The sequence below is a fragment of the Macaca fascicularis genome, chromosome 10 (assembly GCF_037993035.2).
Source record: "Macaca fascicularis isolate 582-1 chromosome 10, T2T-MFA8v1.1".
In the NCBI taxonomy this organism is placed as follows: Eukaryota; Metazoa; Chordata; class Mammalia; order Primates; family Cercopithecidae; genus Macaca; species Macaca fascicularis.
Genome location: NC_088384.1, coordinates 97,474,705 through 97,490,089, shown reverse-complemented (window position 1 = coordinate 97,490,089; position 15,385 = coordinate 97,474,705). Strand labels below are relative to the sequence as shown.

At 51.6% G+C, this 15,385-nt stretch overlaps 1 long non-coding RNA gene and 1 pseudogene across 1 annotated transcript; one reads left to right on the top strand and one right to left on the bottom strand.

Annotated features, from left to right (window-relative positions):
• Nucleotides 1-62: 62 nt before the first annotated feature.
• LOC141407923 (uncharacterized) lies at nucleotides 63-15,356 on the bottom strand. Its single transcript, XR_012419396.1, has 2 exons — nucleotides 14,619-15,356; nucleotides 63-732 (listed from the first exon to the last, which is right to left on the bottom strand). It is a non-coding gene; the product is annotated as an uncharacterized lncRNA (long non-coding RNA).
• LOC123567397 (small nucleolar RNA U3) lies at nucleotides 12,520-12,621 on the top strand (annotated as a pseudogene).
• Nucleotides 15,357-15,385: the final 29 nt, after the last annotated feature.

The window sequence follows — 15,385 nt, the reverse complement described above, 5'->3', positions numbered from 1 at the left end:
TAGATGCATCTTCATAGACCTAGTAAAAAAAAAAACAAAACAAAAAAAAAAAAAAAAACTGATTTTATTCAAATCCATTCCATTTTGCTTTTTATTTTTATTTTTTTCTGATATACTTTTGCAAGTATAAGTATACTTTTGCAAGGTAATTGATCCCAGTCATCTCTTCAATATCATGAAACCCAAGAACTTCTCTTTAATTAAACCTCCAGGGTGTAGGCAGGCTGACCACCCTGCTGCCCTCCTTTCCAATCTCCAATGGGCTCCCACAGCAGAGCTCCTGGGTCAGCCAGCAGCCAGGCCTGGTGGGTTGGACGGGGCCTTTGTCCTGATAGGGCTGGCTTAGGACTTAGTCTCCCTCTGGGGCAGACAGTAGGGACCCGCAGCAGAGAGAGCCCTGGGTAAGAACGAGACCTCCAAGGCTCCAAGAGCGAACTTGGCACAGGGATACACAAGAGAGGCAGAGCCAGCAGCTTTGGGTGGTCCTGGGAGGCCCTGCAGAATCCCTCCCTGCCCCGAGGCTGGGAGACGGGGATGCAGAACAGCAGAATGAGCAGAGAGCTCTCTCCTGGGACACACAGACGTGCAGCCAATTTGTCAGCTGGATCTGAGCCTTGGAGATGATTAGGGCTGCAAGAAGGCAGAAAGACAGTCGGCACCTGAGGGAATCCAGCAGCCAGGAAGGAAGAGCCTGCAATTCACTCAGCATGGCAAGAGGAGGCCAACCACAACCTGCACAACAGGAAAAGCAAACAAAACCATAAGCTCACATTTTAAAAAACCAAAAGCACTGGGAGGCTGAGGCGGGCGGATCACAAGGAGTTCGAGACCAACTTGGCCGAAGTAGTGAAACCCCATTAATACTAAAAATACAAAAATTAGCCAGGCATGGTGGCAGGTGCCTGTAGTCCCAGCTACTCAGGAGGCTGAGGCAGGAGAATTGCTTGAAACTGGAAGGCGGAGGTTGCAGTGAGCCGAGATCACGCCACTGCACTCCGACCTGGGTGAAAGAACAAAACTCCATCTCAAAAATAAAATAAAATAGGCAAAGGCGAAATCAAATACTTTCCTGAACGAGGAAACGTCGTTTTCAATTTAAAATGACTTGGAGGGGAGGATGGAGACCTGGGAAACCACATGGAAGAGATAACACAAAACCCAAAGTAAAAGTCTAAAAACGCCTCAGAGGAGAGAGATCCAGGAGTGGTAATAGGTGAATAATGAAAATAAGAATAAAAATCTCAGAAAGAAAAAAGAAGAAATAGAGGAGAAGCAATCATTTTTAAATGAGAAAGAAAATTTTCCGTGGTTTGAAGAATGCCTTGGGTTTGCAGATTAAAAGGCTCATTGAGTTCCAGGCAGGAATGATGGAAAAAAGACACACATCAAGGCATAGCCTGGTAAGTTTCCCGAATTCCACGATTAAAGAGAAAACTCAGACAAGCTTCCCTAATGAGAAAATAAGTTGCATAGAAAGAAAAGAATCAGACTGAAATCATACATCTTATTTGCAAGCTAGAAACCAATATGAATCACCTTCATAGACCACTGAGAGAAAAGCATCCTAAACCAACCAGGTTGCCATTCACCTTCCCAGGATGGAAAAAATGCAAAGGTCCACGTAATTTTCCCATAGAAAGGAATCTAATCAGGAAACAGATGAATCAGATTGAAGACAAGGAGATGAAGAAAAGAGGAACCCGTGGTGAGCCATGAGTCGACCAAATCATGTACAATTACCTTCAAATAAATAATGATAGGACAGAATTTGTAATGTAAGGGCTAAGTATATTCTTTTAAATAGAAGAGAGATGCAATAACATGTATTGCTGACTTAAAGGGAAAGCACTGAATGATGGCAAAATGTAGGTATTGAGGAGGGGAAAGGGAGCCTGAAAAGGCATTTTACATATCTCCTATTGTCTGGGGGAGGAGAAACAGGGACAAGAGCTCTCCAGTGAGAGGAATTAATTGATACCTAGTTGCCATGAGTTTCTTTTTAATGAAAATCAGAAAAGGTAAGGTCAGTACTTGCGGACAGCAGCATCTAGCAGAGCTTCCAAAATAAGAAGGGAAAAAGAGGAATGACAGGTGTCTATTGCCAATTGTTCCATCTTTTTAAAAAAAGGTAAGACTTTATTATGGAACCATTATATATATATAAAATATATATTTAATATATTATACATATAATATATTATATATATGTGTGTGTGTATAGAGAGAGGTTTCACCATGTTGGCCAGGCTGGTCTTGAACTCCTGACCTCAAGTGATCGGCCTGCCTCAGTCTCCAAAGTGCTGGGATTACAGGCTGGCCAATTATGGAAACTTCTGAACACACACCACACAAAAGGGGAGCCATAACATATTGAATCTCTGTGGATCCAACACTAGGGTCCAATGACTCCTTTTTTTTTTTTTTAAGCTGGGAATACACTGATAGATATAAAACCATGTAATATTTCAGTGTTTATTTTTCCCAGCAATTCCATTTAGAATTTGTACACTTTTGCAAAGAGCACCACTCATCTTCATTGATCTAAAGGTCTCTTTTCCTACAATTTTTTTTTTTTTTTTGAGATGGAGTCTTGCTCTGTCTCTCAGGTTGGAGTGCAGTGGTGCAATCTCGGCTCACTGCAACCTCCATCTCCCGGGTTAAGCAATTCTCCTGCCTCAGCCTCCTGAGTAGCTAGGACTACAGGTGTGCACCACCATGCCCAACTAATTTTTGTATTTTTAGTAGAGACAGGGTTTCACCATGTTGGCAAGGCAGGTCTCAAACTCCTGACCTCAGGTGATCCACCTGTCTCGGCCTCCCAAAGTGCTAGGATTACAGGCGTGAGCCACTGCACCCGGCCTAACGGGTGATATCAACCAGCATTTATCTTCACACGATAAGAGACACCTGTCTTGGCACAGTATCATTCACTCTCTGCCTCTATTTTAGTGCCAGGTGCTAATGATTCTGGAAAACTCTGGGCCATCACTTAACTCCTTGGGTGAGTTCTTGCTGGAAAACGACAACAGACTGTGTCTTCACTCGTCACAGTTACCTTGGTCAAGATGTCAGGAAGTAAAGAGTAGGAAATATCTGTAAGCACAGCGATAAACAAGCCAGGCAGGTGGGCAGGTGGACACCAGCAAGGCAGAGAATGTCAGCGTCAGGTTGTCCCCAGACATTCGGTTTGTTCATCTGTTCTTCTTTCTCAGTGAAAATGTGATTTTTTTTTTTTTTACATTGCCACAAAGCAAATAGTCACATTTTACAATTCTGAAGGCCCTGCCAGGTTTCTGTTGATTTTTTTTGTTTGTTTGTTTTTTCGAGACAGTCTCTCACTCTGTCACCTAGGCTGGAGTGCCGTGGTGCCACCGCAACCTCTGCCTCCCAGGTTCAAGCAATTCTCATGCCTCCGCCTCCTGAGTAGCTGGGATTACAGACACGTGCTACCATGCCTGGCTAATTTTTTGTATTTTATTGGTAGAGACGGGGTTTCGCCATGTTGGCCAGGCTGGTCTTGAACTCCTGGCCTCAAGTGATCCACCTGCCTCAGCCTCCCAAAGTGCTGGATTACAGGCGTGAGCCACCATGCCCAGCCACATTTCTGTTGATTCTAAATTTGGTTTTCCCTAGGAAACTGGTTGAGGAGCAGCAATCCTTACTCCCCCCAGGTTTCCTCTCCCTCCCTAGATCCACCCTTACAGCCCTGGACCCGCCCCTGTAGGCAACATTCTGGCCCCGCCCTCAAACTGCAGGGGGCTGTGGCCAGGGGGCAGTCACCAGAGCCTTGCAGCCACCACAGAGACTATGGTCTAGCCTGTCCTCAAACCTTCACTTCTCCTCAGCCTTATCTAAATATCCCTCCATCCTCTCTCCAGATCTCAGGAGAAAACCTCACTGCCCATTCAGACCAATAAGCAGAGGCCATTTCTGCTTCCTGCCACCCCGTCAGTCCCCGCCACACCTGCAGGTGGTCTGCCTCCCAGCCTGCCTGCCGCCTCCTCCTTCTCCTGCCCCTCTTCCCTCCAGCCTGGGTCCTGCCCGCTAGGGGCCTTGCTTTCCTCTCTCTGGCTCCCTCCCCTTTGCCTAGAAACATCTCAGCTCTTCCAGCTCAGCACCGTACCCTTCCCTGGGCTCACTCATTTTCCTTCAGCTGCCTTAGACTTCTTCCTGCCCCCTCCCCACAGCCACTGCCTGCACTCCATGACTCCCTCACCTCCCACCCTGCTTCCACCCAACTTGGTCCAGGCAGAGGGCACCACCACCTTCCCTCTGGGTTGTGAACTCCAGCTCTTCACCTGCAGCTTCTCTCAGTCTCTTGGAAACTCCTCCACCTCTTGATCTCTTATCTTGGCTGGTGTCTCTCTCTCTCTCTCTCTGTCTCTGTCTCTGTCTCCCCCCATCTTTCTCCCTCTCTCTCTCCCCTCCTCTCCCACCCCTCTTCCAGCTCCTCTGACCACTTCTTTTTTTTTTTTTTTTTTTTTTTGAGACGGAGTCTCGCTCTGTCGCCCAGGCTGGAGTGCAGTGGCCGGATCTCAGCTCACTGCAAGCTCCGCCTCCCGGGTTCACGCCATTCTCCTGCCTCAGCCTCCCGAGTAGCTGGGACTACAGGCGCCGCCACCTCGCCTGGCTAGTTTTTTGTATTTTTTTAGTAGAGACGGGGTTTCACCGTGTTCGCCAGGATGGTCTCGATCTCATGACCTCGTGATCCGCCAGTCTCGGCCTCCCAAAGTGCTGGGATTACAGGCTTGAGCCACCGCGCCCGGCCCCGACCACTTCTTTCTGATCTCCTTCACTGACTCATTTTCCTTAGTTTTCACCCTAAATGTCCCCAGTTTTCTTCTTACACCACACAAACTCCTTTGTTTGTTTTTTGAGACAGAGTCTTACTCTGTTGCCCAGGCTGGGGTGCAGTGGAACAATCTTGGCTCACCACAACCTCCGCCTCCCAGGTTCAAGCGATTCTCCTGCCTCAGCCTCCTGAGTAGCTGGGATTACAGGCATGCGCCACCACACCTGGCTAATTTTTGTATTTTTAGTAGAGAGAGGCTTTCACCATGTTAGCCAGGTTGGTGTCAAACTCCTGACCTCAAATGATTCACCTGCCTCAGCCTCCCAAAGTGCTGGGATTACAGGTGTGAGCCACTGTGCCCAGCCTACAAACTCCTTTGGAGATCTCTTCATTCCCATAGCCTTTATTTTTTCTGATGAGTTAAATTATCTTCAATTTCAAAGAAATGAGACGGGGCAGGTTTTGAACATTAGCTGGTTTTGTTGTAAGACTTTTTTGGGGGGTTGTCTCTATTTTCCCTTGTATTAGGAGTCATTTGGCCCATTCTTCTGGGGAGGGTGACCCTTGCCTGGTTGGAACCTAGACTCCTCCCCTCTCTTCCCAGGAATGTTGCCCTGACTGGCACACTTGAGTGTCTAAGGTCAGGCTCTCAAGGTGGGGGAAACCAGTTTCTCTCCTGGTGACAATTTGGGCTCCAGGTATAATAGGCAATCAAAACTTTTCCTGATTATGGGAAAAGGAGAAGAATGAGGTTTGCGGGAGGAGAAAGGGAGGGCTCCTGGGAAGGAGATGGTGAGAAGAGAGGCTAGGCATGGGGGGAAGGACGAAAAACACATGAGGGACCCAAAGCTGGAAAGATCATCCATGGTGCAGCAGCCACCTGGGAAGTGCCAGGCCCGTGGAACAGGGAAGGATGGCCTCGGGGCAGCAGAGGGGCTGTGGCCTCAGCTAGCCGTGCCCTCTGACTAAGTGCCTTCATCAGCTATCGGGGAGGAGGGGGCACCAGGACAGCCAGTCAGCCACTTCCCTGTGGCTCTAACAGGAGCCCTGGACAGCAGTGGGATAGGGTGGACCTCTGACCTTGCACTACAGCACGTCCCTGCCCTGCCCCCAGCTTCAAAGGGGCAGCCAACAAATGGGACACCTTAACAGTGTGTATATCCTGCTGGCCTCCAGACAGCCTTCTCCCCCGGGGTACCTGAAGGCACCTCCAATTCAGTATGGCTTCCCTCCAAACTGGTATGCCCCTCTGTCCTTGTCTCAGCAAAAGGCCCCCCAAGCCAGAAGCCTGTAGTCATCCAGGAGCCCCTCAAAAGTCAAAAGGCCTCATCGCCTGGATGCTTTCAGCTGCTCCCTTCCATCCTCACCAACATGGCTCCAGCCTTCCCCCTGGCTCAGGCACCAGCACTGCCACCTAACTGGCACTACCAACCACCCACTCCATGGTGGGCAGCTGGGGGGACGATGGGCCTTTTCATGAGGCCAGAGACACAGGAGGAGGATGGAGAGAGGGAGGGAGAGGGAGGGGAGGGGAGACTGTGACTGGAGGTGGGACTGTGGTGCTATGGCCAGAGAGGAAGATACCTTAATCCCAGTGCAGCTCCTGGGGCAAGGGAGGGAAGGAAAGGATACAGTCCCACCCGTGGGAGCCTCCTGTCCGCTCTTTCCCGAAGGAACTGGGGCTGCTGGCCAACACCAGCATAGCCAGGAATGTGGGATTCCCGGCTGCAAAGACTTAACCTGGGGAAGGCCTCAAAGGTCACATGGTGGGTGGCGAGGACAGGTGGGTGGGACGCCGGCAAAAGGAGAAGGCTGGGCTGCTCTGGAGGAGAAAGGGTTGTCAGAGGATCAGGCCCTGGCAGGGAGCCCATTTTTTTTCTTTTTTTTTTTTTTGAGAAGGAGTCTTGCTCTGTCACCCAGCTGGAGTGCAGTGGTGCGAACTCGGCTCACTGCAAGCTCCACCTCCCAGGTTCACGCCATTCTCCTGCCTCAGCCTCCTGAGTAGCTGAGACTACAGGCGCCCGCCACCACGCCTGGCTAAGTTTTTGTATTTTAGTAGAGACGGGTTTTCACCGTGATAGCCAGGATGGTCTCGATACTCTGACCTCATGATCCGCCCGCCTCGGCCTCCCAAAGTGCTGGGATCACAGGCGTGAGCCACCGTGCCCGGCCTGGGGAGCCCTTTTGAATAGATGCCAAATATATCATCTAGCCCTAAGCATAAGACAGAATCCTGGGGCCCCACCGACCCTGACCTTAGCCCTGACCCTTCTCCAGCCAGCTCATTGAAGCCTGGTGACTCTGTCTCCAAAATGCCCACCCTCTCTCATCTCCAGCATCTCTTGCCTGGATCCCAGTGCCAGCCTGCCTAGTGCCATCTCCTCATGGCTACAGAATGACCCATTTAACACCCACGGTGCATCCATTCAGCCAACTTGGGCAGGAGATGGCCCCTGCATCCAGGACTACCAGTCTGGATTGGAGCTTGACTCAGAAACAGAAAATGGCAGTGGCACTAGGAAGTGGTCTAGAGTGGATTCAAGGGGCTGAAGGCCAAGCGTCTCCATGTACCACCCCCCCCAGCCTCCTCAAGTCCTCAGCCTGCACGCAACCCTCTCCCCTCCAGCCATGTCCCCTCCTAAGTCCCCTCCCTCTGATTGGAGCACGTGCCTCCCACCATGGATGCTCCTTCCCCTCTCACCTCCCCAGGCCCCTTTCTGGCCCCTCCTGGGGCTTCTCTAACTCTCATCCACCTCTGCCCCTCTGGGTGCCTTGAGCACAGAGCCTGGAGCCGACCTGTCTGCGCTTCCAGCACCGGGTGCCCAGCAAATGTCCCAGCAAATTAAGGAATTAAGGCAGAGCAGGTCTGAGATAAGGACAGTGTCTGGGTGAAGGTCAGGTTCTGCCTGTCCAAGCATGAGTCTTCCATGGCAACAACCTCCCCTTCCTTCCCCCCATGGAGAATAGCCCCCTCCCCTGCTCGTTTTGGCCTCTCTGCACCCGCCCTGCATTGCAAGTCTGCCTCCCCCACACCAGCGGGTAATCTTGTGTAGTTTTTACTCTGGTGCCCATGAATAGAAGAGTTAGAGAAGAGCTGACGGAGAGCCCTTCCCAGGGCCTTGCAACCACACCCCCGCATCGATGCCTGAGCAGCTCTGCACTCCACTTCACTCCCCCGAGCCCAGCCTCTCCCCATCCCTGTCCTAATCAGGCCTGGAGGCCAGCCCCTCCAGTGAGGGGCAGCCCCAGGTCCTACTGGGGTCAGGCCAGCTGTGCCACATACTCTGGTCAGTGTCCAGACCTTCCAGCTGGAGGCTCAGGCTGGCTCTAGCTGTGGTGGGCACAGGGAATGCAGACCCCTGCCCTGTACAGCTCATTCAACCCTGCCTCAGCCCTGACATTTTGTCTCCCCTTTTTGTGGTGCCTTCCAGACTCCTTCCCACAGCCAGAGTCCCCAGATTAGCCACCAAGGCCTTTCAGTCCTTTGTCCTGAAAGCCTTTAGAATCTCGCCCTGTTCCCCATCTCTCGGTGCCTGTTAGCCTGGTGGCTGACAGCTGCCAGGGCCACCCCACTGGCACCCCACCTCCAGTGTCTGCTCCACACAAGCTGCAGCCACAGGATGCTTTCCATGACAGTTCTGTACGCCTCGTTTCCCAGCTGTAAAGTCCAGATTCTTCACTGGGGTATTCAAGGCCCCTCTCGTCTGGCCCCTGCCAACCTCTCTTGGAGCCTGGGCTACCCAGAGCTCTGCAGGTTCCCCAAACATACCAGGCTCTCTCCTGCTTCCAGGCCATGCACATGCCCTGCCCACCACCCAGGGTGCTTTCTCCCCATGTGGTGGACTCTAGTGTTGCCTGTTTTGTGAAACACCCTCTGATCCCTTTCCCCAAGCCCAGGAACCAGGCGCTTCTTCCTCTGTGAGCCCATGCTACCCTACGGTTCCTGACTATACAAGTTAATGTCCCCCTCTGCATGCAGGTCTGTCCCCCTCTCTTGGGTTGGGTTCCACAAAAGCAGATCCTGAGACAGTGATCTAGTTATAGGTCATTTATCGAGGGGGCTCCTGGGAGAGACACATAAGGGAGGTAGGAAAACAGGAGAGGATGGAAATAGAGCAAGAATGGATCCCAAGTAGAGTCTAGAGGGCCCTGACCAAGGGGGCTGTGCAACATAAACTAACACTGGGCTGTCCACCAGGAGACAAGGAGGCTGCCTTTTATGTCCCCCTGGATATTTGTCCGTTTTCACGCTGCTGATAAAGACATATTCTAGACTGGGCAATTTACAAAAGAAAGAGGTTTATTGGACTTACAGTTACATGGCTGGGGAAGCCTCACAATCATGGTGGAAGGTGAAAGGCATGTCTCACATGGTGGCAGACAAGAAAAGAGAGCTTGTGCAGGGAAACTCCCCTTTTTAAAACCATCAGATCTTGTGAGACTGATTCACTATCATGAGAACAGCGCAGGAAAGACCTGCCCGCATAATTCAATCACCTCCCACCAGGGTCCTCCCGAGACACATGGGAATTGTAAGAGTTACGATTCAAGATGAGATTTGGGTAGGGACACAGCCAAACCATATCACCCTATCAGCCAGTCACTCCTCAGCGAAGGGCAATTCGCAGAAGGGGCAGCTGGGAGCATTCCCGTCATCACACCTGCAGCCAGGGGATTCGTGGGTACACTGACCAGGGAAAGGGAGTCTGGGTGGGGTACCCACAGCACCCCTGTTGAGTGTGACCTCTGCCAGATTTCTTGATGAGTGAGAGGAACATGGATTCCTGGCCCATCCAAGCACTGACATTTTCCAAACCCAGAGCTGCATGTGTTGCCTTGCAAGAAGGTCCTGCCCATGAGCTGAGGGGGCATAGTTGCTACTGCAGTGACTAGAAAGGAGCCCCAGATATCCAACCCCCAAGAAAGGACTCTGTGCAGAGCCCTGCCACACTCACTGGGCATCTTTTATGTGCACGACTGTGCACATGGGAGCCTTGGCCAAAGTTCTCATCTATTCCTCATAATAATAATCATTTTATTACAGGAAAGCAGAGGCTCAGAGGGGTGAAGTGACTCCAAGGAGGTCATGCAACTTGTGAGTGGAAGAGCTGGGATTCAAACCCGAGTCTAACTGACTCCTTGCCTGATTTCTTCCCCCCAGTGTGTGAACCACCTTGGAGCAAAGCCCTTCCTGCCCACCATAAGAAAATTGGCAAGTCCTAGCTGGGTGCAGTGGCTCACACCTGTAATCCCAGCACTTTGGGAGGCCGAGGCAGGTAGATCACTTGAGGTCAAGAGTTCAAGACCAGCCTGGCCAACATGGTAAAACCTCATCTCTACTGAAAACACAAAAATTAGCTGGGTGTGGTGGCTCATTCGTGTAGTCCTAGCTACTCCAGAGGCTGAGGCACAAGAATGGCTTGAAATTGGGAGGCGGTGGTTGCAGTGAGCCAAGATCACGCCACTGCACTCCAGCCTGGGCAACAGAGTGTGAGTCAGTCTCAACACACACAAAAAAAAAGAAAGAAGGAAGGAAGGAAGGAAGGAAGGAAGGAAGGAAGGAAGGAAGGAAGGAAGGAAGGAAGGAAGGGAGGGAGGGAGGGAGGGAGGGAGGGAGGGAGGGAGGGAGGGAGGGAGGGTAGGGAGGAAGGAGCAAGTCCAGGGTGATCTCTCTGCCCCACAACAGGTCTCAGCTAAACTCAGGGTCCTCAAGGACCATATCTGGCATTTGCAATAGTTGGGAGACCTGTGCATGTATTTTGTATATAATTTGCATAATGTTGCATCTGGTTTGCATATGTCCATGCTGAGAGTCCATCAGCATTGCACAATTTCTAAGTTGTTCCTAAGCTACTCTCACTCAATGGAAGTCTGTCCAGGCTTTACAGAGCCCAGTTTCCACAATTTCTGGACTCTTCCAGGACCTCACCTTCAGGCTGCACATCTATCCCCCGCCAGGATCCTGGAAAAGCCCTGCTTCTGCCCAGCTGGATGGGGTCAGTGCAAACTCCTGCCCCAGAAACTCATTTGCATTTGGTATAACCTGTTTTGATGGTGCAGGTATAATCAAAATGCTGAAGGTGATGATGTGCAGAAAAAAGTGAGCCTGGGCAAAGAGCCTTGCTGCACAGAACTTCCAGAGGTGGCTCTGTGTGCAGGGAGACCTAGCTGTGCACTCTCAATAAAGAAAAAAAAAGAGGGTAGGGGAGACGGGCACTGACAAAGGGCTGTACCTTAGGGCTGGTACCTTCAAGGGCTGTGGTCCCTGTGCAGGAGGGGTCCATCTGCAGCAGGAAGGGCTTGTGCCAGAAAGCCAGCAGCTTCAGTGCTTTCTATTTCTGTGTTTTTTAGGGGAACTTCATCCCACACAACTTTGTGTGGTTTTTAATAATCTTCTGTGCTGGGCCCTCAATAAGAAAAGGAAAGGCCGGATGTAGTGGCTCATGCCTGTAATCCCAGCACTTTAGGAGGCCGAGGTGGGCGGATCATTTGAGACCAGCCTGGCCAACATGGCGAAACCCTGTCTCTACTGGAAAAAAAAAAAAAAATACAAAAAATTAGCTGGGTGTGGTGGCGTGTGCCTATAATCCCAGTTGCTTGGGAGGCTGAGGCAGAATAATCCCTTGAACCCGAGAGGCGGAGGTTGCAGTGAGCAGAGATCATGCCACTGCACTCCAGCCTGGGTAACAGAGTGAGACTCCATCTCAAAAAAAAAAAAAAAAAAAAAAGAAAAGAAAAGAAAAGAAAACAGAAAAGGCAGGATGCATGGGGTTCTCCCCTGTAATCCCAACACTTTGGGCAGGAGAATCACTTGAGGACAGGAGTTTGAGACTAGCCTAGGCAGCACAGTGAGACCCCATCTGTACAAAAGGAAAAACTGTGTGTGTTCATGCACATGCGTGATAGTGGTATGGGGGATGGGTTGGGTGTGTCTGGATGTGGTTGTGCATGTCCCTGTGAATAGAAACTGCACTCCCACTCGTGTGTGTGGCCCGTTTCCATTCAGGTGTAGAAACTCCAGTCTGAATCAGAGGAACGTGACTGCCTCCTTTCCTCCTCTGCTTCTGGCCTCCCTAGGTTTCCTGTCTGGCAGATGCAAAGTCGCCTCATCGTCTACTGGGGGGACCCCAGCTCTGGCCTGATCCAGCCAAGACCCTGAGCATCTCCCTGTACTGAGGTCCTCCACCTCCACTAGAATGGGGCCCAATCCTGGCTCCCAAAACTGTTGCAGTGAAAGAGGGAGCATGGGGTTTGATGTCAGCCACTTGGAAAAGGGGGAAGTGGGGTCCAGCTGTCCTTTCAGCCCCTGTGACATGGAGATTCCCAAGCTCAAACAGAGTCCAGCCTCTTCCCTGTGAGTTTTGGGTTCTACAGCTGGGGCTGGGGAAGGGAATGAGAGGAAGGGGTGGGACCCCTTGGAAAAAGATCACAGCCTCTGGGGTGGGGGAGTTTCCTCCCAGAGCCAGTCTGGGTAATGCTGCCAGGCAGTCAGCACCCAGCCTAGGATGAGGAGCTGGCTCTGTTCATGTTCCCCTCAGATGTTTCTCACTTCCTAAAAAGCGCAAAGTCAGTGGTTACAAGATCAAGAGCGTGTTGTGGATATGGTGTGTCTTGCCCTCAGCAAAATGGTTCTTAACATCTCTCTTAGAGGTTGGAGAATATAATAAAACATTCGGTGGTTTTATAGGGAGAGCGAGAGGCTGTCTTAGGCACCATTTGGTTGCTGTAAGACTATACTTCCAGGGATCATTTCTACAGTTCCTTACTAGAGAAGTTTCTCTCTGTAGGGTGCATTTGGTTGCTGGGATCAGAAACCCATTCAAGCTAGCTCCAGTGGTGGACTACTGGGAAGCAGATAGGGAAGACACAGCTTGTCCACAGATGTTTACTCACCACACAGCCCCATGACTCTGCCCCACTCTCCCCTGACCACCCTCTTTCTCCATTTCCCATGATTCCCCCAGAGCTCTCGTGGTCTCTCCTATCATTACCAGCCAAGTGTCCCTGTAGTGGACTGAACTGGGCCCCTCCCAAAATTCATGAACATTTGGAACCTCAGAACGTGACCTTATTTGGAAATAGGTCTCTGCAGATGTACTTATTTAAGATGAGGTTATGTTGGGCCCTATATCCAATGACTGGTGTCCTTATAAGAAGAGGAGGCTGGGCTGGGTGCAGTGGCTCCCAGCACTTTGGGAGACTGAGGTGAGAGCATCACTTGAGCTCAGGAGTTTGTGACCAGCCTGGGTAACAAAGTGAGATCCCATCTCTACAGAAAATTTAAAAAGGAGCTGTGTATGGTGGTGCACAACTGTGGTCCCAGCTACAGAGGAGGCGGGGGCAGGAGGATCACTTGAGCTCAGGAGGTCAAGGTTGCATTCCAACCTGGGTAATGGAGCTAGACCTTGCATTTATTTATTTATTTATTTATTTATGGAGATGGAGTTTCACTCTTGTCACCCAGGCTGGAGTGCAATGGCATGATCTTGGCTCATTGCAACCTCCGCCTCCAGGGTTCAAGCGATTCTCTTGCCTTAGTCTCCCAGGTAGCTGGGATTACAGGCACCTGCCACCACGGCCGGCTAATTTTTATATTTTTAGTAGAGATGGCGTTTCACCATATTGGTCAGGCTGGTCTCAAACTCCTGACCTCAGGTGATCCACCCACCTCGGCCTCCCAAAGTGCTGGGATTACAGGCGTGAGCCATCGCGCCCAGCCCTGTCTCAAATTTAAAAACAAAACCAAAAAGGCCAGGCACGGTGGCTCATGCCTGTAACCCCAGCACTTTGGGAGGCTGAGGCGGGCGGATCACAAGGTCAGGAGATCGAGACCATCCTGGCTAACACGGTGAAACCCTGTCTCTACTAAAAACAAAAAAATTAGCCAGGCGTGGTGGTGGGCATCTGTAGTTCCAGCTACTCGGGAAGCTGAGGCAGGAGAATGGCGTGAACCCGGGAGGCGGAGATTGCAGTGAACTGAGATCACACCACTGCACTCTAGCCTGGGCAACCAAGCGAGACTCCGTCTCAAAACAACAACAACAACAACAACAACAAAAAAAACAAAAACAAGAGGAAAGGACACAGACCAAACAAGAGGAAAGGACACAGAGAAAAAAGGTCACGTGAACAGGGATATGTGGAGGCGAAAGCAGAGGTAGGAGTGATGCTGCTATAAAGAATCCTTGACCAAAGAATGCCAGAGATTGCCAGGAACCACCAGTGGCTGGAAGAGGCAAAGAAGGCTTCTCCCCAGGGCCACTGGAGCAGGCATGACCCTGCTGGCCCCTGGATTTTAGAGTTAGCCTCCAGAATTGTGGGAGAATACATTTCTGTGTGTTAAGCCACTGAGCCTGTGGCTGTTACCACAGCCCTGAGAAACTCACACAACCTACACCTGGAAACTGGATTCCTTCAGCTTCTGTGTTCTGATTCCAAAGCCTGGGAGAAAGCAGAATGGGCCTAGCTGGGGTCAGGTGTCTGCCCCACAGAACCCACAAGCCACTAAAGCTGGGGGCAGGGAATAGATGTGGGTTTCAGAGCTGCCCCTTCCAGTATCCTTCATAACCATCGCCCTGTCCAAAGGGTACTAATTCATATCTCAAGGTCAATTTGGAGGGAGGTCTCTCCAGGCAAGCCCCAGAGTTCCGTGCATTCTGTACACCTATCAGCTCTTGGGGCAAAAACACAGAAGGCTGTAGCCACCGGTGTGGATGAGACAAGTCCAGGAAAGTACCACTCTGATGACAGAATCAGGATTCAAGGGTTCTGTGCAGGTTAGAGAGTTAGCAAGGTGATATTGAATGAGGACGACGATAAAACCCACCTCTTGGGTTCCAAGAGTCAACTTCACAAGCAAAATGTGGACGACGCCTGGCTTCACGGCGGCAGTGACTCGTGAGAAAGACCTGAAGATTTTCTTTGACCGGCCGGCTTCGAGCTTCAGTTGCACAAAAAGCACAGCACTTTTGGCTCGGCTGGGGCGGTGATGGGCCTTTCGGGCTCGGTGCAGCCCATACCTAAGACAGACAGGAAACACAAGCCTCTCCAGAGAACTAGAGGTGCAACAGGGCCACCAGGCTAGGTGGCAGAGGTTGCGGGGTAAGGGGGAGGTAGGACGCCTGGGGAGAGGTCATCGGAGTTATCAAACTAAGGGTCCCGGGCACACCCAGATAATGATGGTACCAGGAGGCAGAGCGAGCAAACGGGGATGATCTGGGGTCTATTCCAAAGAGGTGCCGGGGGAGGTGGTGCTGGTGTGCCCCCAAACACGGTCATCTCGGCTCCAGAGCCCTGGAGAGCAGTTCCCGGGTTCACATGGACTCTGAAGACACCCGTATCCTGCGGGTGGGCGGCTCCTGGAGAGCCCACCCCTAGGCTGGCCTCAGGGGTCCGCTTCTTTGCTTCGGTCCTGGGCCCGCAGGCGACAGAGTGGCTGGTGTGCTCTGGGGCCTCCCAGGGCGCGGCGGCCTGCGCCCCTTCCACCCGGGGCTGCTCCCTTCGGAACCTCCTGTTCGCAGGCGGCCCCTCGGCTGTCCGCTCGGAGCTGGGGCGGGGGGCTGGCGGCGGCGAATGGGGCTGGCGGCGGCGAGC